The following is a 6,683-nucleotide window of genomic DNA, read 5'->3' on the forward strand; positions in this document are numbered from 1 at the left end:
GCACAGCAGCTGCTGATTGAGTTTTTCTGGATTGATGACTCTTGGACTGCGTTGGAGTGGGTTCATCTTTCCTCGTGCTGACATTAAAACCTCTTCCCCTGCTCTCCGCTTCAAGACAGAGGAAATCCAATATCTTCTCTAGGTCAGAAGATGGGTCTGGCGAAGTGATGACCGTGTCATCAGGTCCTCTACTTCGTGGACCCTCGCGCGTTTGCCCTGATCTGTGGGTGGACCGACGATAGTAGTCCACCGTAATCTCGTTGGGCAGAGGCTTTAGTAGGATGTCTGCCAGCAATGTCGAATACGTCGTCGGTGAATCTCCAAGCGCTTTAAGTCCTCGCATATGCGTCTACATGTGGTCGCATATGTGGTCATACAAGCGTCTAAGTCCACGAACATCATTCGACGAAGATACGCAAGGGAGCAACCGTAGCTTTCCGAGATGCATGCTCTTGCTCGATTTTCTTGCGATCTCCAAAGCGACAGGTCAATATATCGATGCCATCCTCATAACATCCCTGCGTTGCCTGTAAACCGGCCATTGCTGTTGCGGGGGGCCCAGACAGGAGAGTTCTCAAGTAGTGCAACTTTTTGCAGTGGGAGAGGCAACCGTTATCGTGGATAGCCACTCGAAACTATTGCCAAAAGGGTTGCCATTGAGCAAGATTCCCGCGGAAAATCTGCAGCTGCAGCTTCGGTAGTCGCATCTTGCTGGACCTCTCACCGTTCGTTCTTGTGCCCGCTGACGGTGTGGACGTTACCATGGGGCTTCGAGTGGACGCTGTGACGTCCTGAATCTCCGCTTTCAACAAGACCGTTGTTCGAATAGCCTGGTCTTCGTATTCCAGTACGGTGGCATACTCTTGACCCACTTGCTCGTCCGCAACAAGGGGCTCGATCTCCTTGTCTAGTAGACTAAGCTCCCTGCCGCTGGCAACCAGTCTATCCAGTAATGAGCTGTATGTATGTGACGGGGAGTCCACATCCGCAAGCGCCGCTGTCGTTTCATCGATGATCCTAGTAGTCTGAGTGCGGCGCGCGTTCCTCTTCGGTTTGAGGCGTTCCATCGCTGCAATCTGACGACGATCTCTTGACGTGGGAACTATCCAGGTCAACCGGTCTTTCCCTCGACCCTGTAAACTGTCGTTGCAGAGCAGACTTCCCGGGTTTCGGTACCAGTTTGACACTTACTTATAACTTTTATCTCATCAGGCTAGCTATAGTCCGCATACAGAGTGGTGGTTGTGATAGCGCTGAAAGGGCTCGCCGTTGTCGCAACCAAATCCCCGGGACTAATGTTGAATTCCAATGGCAGATTCGGAGCGCTTCCGGAGCAAGTGTTGTTGCTCCGCCGAGAGCAAGTCTGCTCTATTGGCAGATTGGGAACAGTGCTGGAGTCTTCGAGCCTTCGGCATTCGAGCCAAGGTCGCTCCAGGGAGCAACCCAAACTGACCCGCCAAAATAGGCAGATTCTACCTGAACTCTACGTGACGTGTCACTTGTCGCTCGTGCTTCCTATTTCCTGTCTCTGCTTCGCCAACATGGCCGCTTCCCGACGCGTCTTCGCCGTGACTACTATTTCGCGTCGTACGTTAGCCATTTTGTTTATTGAAGAAAGCGATAAGTCAGACGTCACCAGGGCAACGTTAGGAGATTAGGAGGACCTTGATGTTGCAAAACATGGCGTTGTAGTGGAACATGAGTACCTTCTTCTTCTTCTTCTTCTTCCGTCTCTGGCCGCCATCCACCAAGGAAGATTGGCCAGGGCTAAATTCCAAGTTGGGCGCAAGTGTTCCAGTCGCAGATTTGGATCACTTGCTCTAGGCCAGATCAAGCCGCTCCACTGCAGAGTGTGCCACTTGCTCCGACTCTGCCATTGGAATGCAACATAAACCAATCGGAGAGTTCCACGCGTTATAAAGCACACACACCCTTTCCCTTCGTCGTTCTCGTCTTCTACGAATGCGATTAAAAAAGGACGAAATCAATCCGCAACAACCTGTACCAACCAACCAACCAACCAACCAACCAACTTTCTTACGGAATGATAGCTGAGGAGTTTCATCGCCGGGGGCGATACTCTACCCCATTGCTGGTGGTGATGCGGGGAATGAAATAATGAGCTCCTTCACAATAATGGGGGGGGGGGGGGGGGGGCTGAAGTCAGAGAAAATTTGCGAAGTCAAGTTGCCGGTGGTGAGTAAAGCAAAGAGTGATATTAAACGGTAGGAGCAACTTATTTATTTACGCATGGTAAACAAGACTTTCGTGTACAAGACTGCGCTTCTTCAGGTTACAAAAATATGAACATGGTACAGGCACATACAGGGTGTTTCCTTCTATCTGCAACAGATTTTCATAAAATGGAGAGGTTCCTTAGGGCAAGTTTACTTTTGGCATTCGATTACTCGATGGGGCTGCTACTAGGAATCCAACTTTCACCTTGGTTGGGGGACTCATTAACAGATATATTTTAATCAACTTTTTAATTATTGGCTTTAGGGAACACATTGCAATTGCAATATTAAAGCCTGATCACCACATGATACGCTCGAACCACTGACGAAGCACTAAAGTAATCTCAGGACGTCCTATAGACACAAGTATTTAACCTCGGCCGGCCGCAAGAAACAGAAAGTGATCACAAAAAGAGCGACGGCGACGTCGATAATACGTCGACGTCGCGCCCCCAGAAAAACGTCATACGCGATGTTGGCAAACCCTTATCGCGGTATGTTTCACGATCTTTTTTTTTTTCTTTCCTTCCTTTCGTTCTTTCCTGTGTTCGCAAGTCGCCTGCCGTATCAGCCCAGCTGAAATACTTGGGTCTATAGCACGCGCTGAGATTACTTTAGTGCTTCATCAGTGGTTCCAGGGATCATGTGGTGACCGGCCTTTAATATTTCAATTGCAATGTGCTACTTAAAGTCTGTAATTAAAAAGTTGAAGAAGTTAGAAAATTAAAAGTAAAACATTAAAGGCCAATTTTGATAACCCGGGATCATTTAATTTATCTAAGGAAGAAAGGGTAGCACTACGGAATCTTAAGTCTCGTGATGATATCATAATCAGGCCCGCTGATAAAGCCGGAGGAATTGTCTTGATGAATACTTCAGACTACATCAGTAAAGCGAATGAACACCTTAGTAATGCTAGGTTTTACAAGCCTCTTGACTGTCACCCCATTCCACTATTCCGTCCCTTTTCAAAAGTCAGTCTGGCCACCTTCTAGCAGACGACATTCGGCCATATCTTGGGCACGCCGTACATGTGGCGCCGTTTATGGTAAGCGAGCGCGCGATGGCAACATACCAGATGGGTTTTCCCAAAGACGTGTGGACCCTTTTTGTGAACATATGAGTTCATCTGGCACGTCTGGCCGCGCTAGCGAGAACAGTGTGCGTGTCATATACGGATTCAACTTCCATCCACGTTGCTTTCTCGACTTTCAGATACGGTACACCATATTTTTGCACGCTGTATTGTGTTTCTTATGGACATTTCAAGACCAGTCGTGTATTTTGAATGTGGGACCTTACTGTGTTGCATGCTTTCGCCGATGCTTCCTACTATATCCTACTATATGTTCTATGCTTTCGCCTGCGAGGTATTTATAGTTCGCCCATTTAGAATGGCAACAGAACGCTTCTGACGATAGCTATTTGGAAAGCCATGTATCATGTGAACTTTAGCCGCCAAACAGTTTGTGCACACGCCTTGTTCCCTTCGGCGTCTCTCATGCCACGCTGGCTGCAGAAGGGCACGCAACAACAGACTGACATTACAAATGCAGATGGATGAACAACTCATGAAAAGAGCGATGCTTCGATGAGAAAGCAGACCAAGTCCCTGGCGGCGGACGACAAAAGTCACGCGGTTCAAACAGAGCCGTAATATCCGCGCGCGGGCAACGCTTCCATATTTGCCCAAAATATGGAGGACGCGCGCTGCCAGAGCGTAGTTGGCTCGCCTTAAACTAGATGGCGCTGACTTATGAAAACCCTCTGAAAACCCACATAATATTGCGGAGTTCATTAGATCGAAAAACGCTACTCCAGGTTCATTTTACCTATTGATTAAAGTACACAAGAAAAATAACCCCAGCAGGCCTATAATATCAGGAATAAACACGCCCATCGAAAAAAAAAAATTCTCTCCATTTGGGTCATTGTATTTCCTCCGCTTGGCCCTCTTACGTAAAATACACTAATTCGCCGTACGAAAATCCCGGATCAAGTCTGATCACATTTTTAATCAAGCCAGATCAAGAGCGATCCGGTATCCTTCCGGAACCTTCCAGTGCGTTCCGGGCCGGATTTGCCAGGACCTGTCCTGATCAATAACTGGTTCTTCCGAACTCAGGTTGCGGATCTGAAGTGTATCAGAGATATCCGAAGCAACCATGGTATATAGCTGGATTACTAATGATGTGCATAAGTTAATTAACAGGTTTGCCTGTCCGTGCCCGTCATCATTTTTACAAGAATTTTTCGACAGCTTAAATTTTCATTTAAGCAGAGAAGTATATACATTGTACTTTATGTGCAGTAATCAAATTTTTCAAAAAGTCTTGCCTCAATTAACCCAGCCGCTTCAATGCACGACGTCAACACCCAAATACTGTTAAATTTGATGCGTTTAAATGGTCGAGATCATCGCACGTCCTCAAGCATATTCCGTATCGTAGACGTTCCACAGTTCGTCGTGCTTTCTTGCCCCTGTGGCGTACAAGCAGCAACCGCGTAGCCATCGAGCGCACCACCGTCATCATCATCCTTATCACCGGCCTCGGTGGCTCAGTCGGTAGCGTGTTCGCCTTCTGATCCCGAGATCGCAGGTTCGAACCCGACCGAGGACGCCAGCAACTTGACATCGTGATCTCAGATGTCTCGCGACGTAAACACCCAATTATTATAATTATTATCATCCTTATCACTCATTAAAGGGACTATGAAATTTCCCGAACCCCCATGCTTTTTTTCGCTGGAAACTGTTCTTCCCGCAGAGAAACTAATATGCCACAATTTTAGTGTAACTAGATGTCGGGGTGTGGGTAACAGAACAGGCTGCGAGGACATCTTGTAGAAGCTTGGCGAGGAAGGGACGCCCACGGTCGCTTACCAAGGATCGAGGTGCTCCATGACGGAGCAGGATGTTGGCAACGAAGAGTTTTGCTATTTCTTCGGACGATCCCGTGGGGAGTGAAGCCGTCTCGACGTAGCGTGTGAGATGATCAATTGCCACAATTACCCATCGATTGTTGCGTGACGTAAGGGGCAGGGGGCCGAAAAGGTCTATGCCGACGCGTTCGAACGGCGCAGCAGGTGGTGGTATGGGGTGGAGCTCGCCCGATCGGGGTGGAGGTGACGGCTTCCGCCGCTGGCACGATTGGCATGAGTTGACGTATTTCAGGATAGATGTGTAGAGACGGGGCCAGAAATATCGGTGACGCACTCGTTCATAAGTTTTGAAGAAGCCTAGGTGACCAGCCGTGGGGTCATCGTGCAAAGCACGAAGGATGTCGCGCCGGTGTGCGGCGGGGATCGCAAGAAGGAGCGGGTGGCCGGTGGGCGAGTAGTTGTGCTTGTAAAGAAGGCCATTCTGCACTGTAAACTGCTGAGCCTTCCGAGCGACTTTCCGGTTGGTGGTTAAGTGGGTACCCTCGATATGATGAATTAGTTCGGTGTAGCCTGGTTCCTGAAGTTGAGCTTCGCGAAAGGCAAGGGAGTCTATGGGTGAGAGGACACCTAGGACGTCTCCTGCGCAGCCGGGCTGGTGGTGGGAAGGATCATCTGGAAGGGGACAGCGGGACAGTCCATCCGCGTCGGAGTGTTTTCTTCCTGATTTGTATTGTACAACGAACTCGTATTCTTGGAGTCGAAGTGCCCAACGTCCAAGTCGTCCACACGGGTCCTTTAACGTCGAAAGCCAGCACAAGGCGTGGTGGTCTGTGACGACGGTGAAAGGTTTCCCATACAGATACGGGCGGAATTTGGTGACTGCCCAGACAACCGCTAAACATTCTTTGTGCGTGGTGGAATGATTTTGCTCAGCTGATGTTAACGAACGGCTGGCGAAAGCGACAGCTGACTCCATGGGAGCATGAGGATGTCGCTGAGCCAAGACTGCGCCAATACCATGTCCACTTGCGTCAGTATGGATCTCAATAGGTAGGGTGGGGTCGAAGTGGCTGAGGACGGGCGCCGTAGTCAAGGCGGTTTTCAGGTTCAGGAAAGCTGCATTGCATTGAGGACTCCAAGCAAAAGCGATATTATTCCGGAGCAGAGAGGTAAGGGGAGCGGCGATGTCACAAAAGTGACGAATAAAACGGCGGAAATATGAGCACAGCCCAAGGAAGCTGCGTAGTTCTTTTATGTTGGTAGGCGTGGGAAATTCGGTGACAGCACGAATTTTGTCCGGATCAGGGGAGATGCCGTCCTGGGAAACGAGGTGTCCAAGTACTTTGATTTGTCGATATCCGAAATGACACTTCTTACGGTTTAGCTGGAGTCCAGCGGACGCGATACAGTCGAAAACTGCGGAAAGACGTGTGATGTGGTCATCCATGTTTGAGGAGTAGATTATAATGTCGTCAAGGTAACATAGGCAAATGTTCCATCGTAACCCGCGCAAGACTGAATCCATCATTCGCTCGAATGTGGCCGGGGCATTACATAATCCAA

Source organism: Ornithodoros turicata, unplaced genomic scaffold (genome assembly GCF_037126465.1).
Source record: "Ornithodoros turicata isolate Travis unplaced genomic scaffold, ASM3712646v1 Chromosome34, whole genome shotgun sequence".
Lineage (NCBI taxonomy): Eukaryota > Metazoa > Arthropoda > Arachnida > Ixodida > Argasidae > Ornithodoros > Ornithodoros turicata.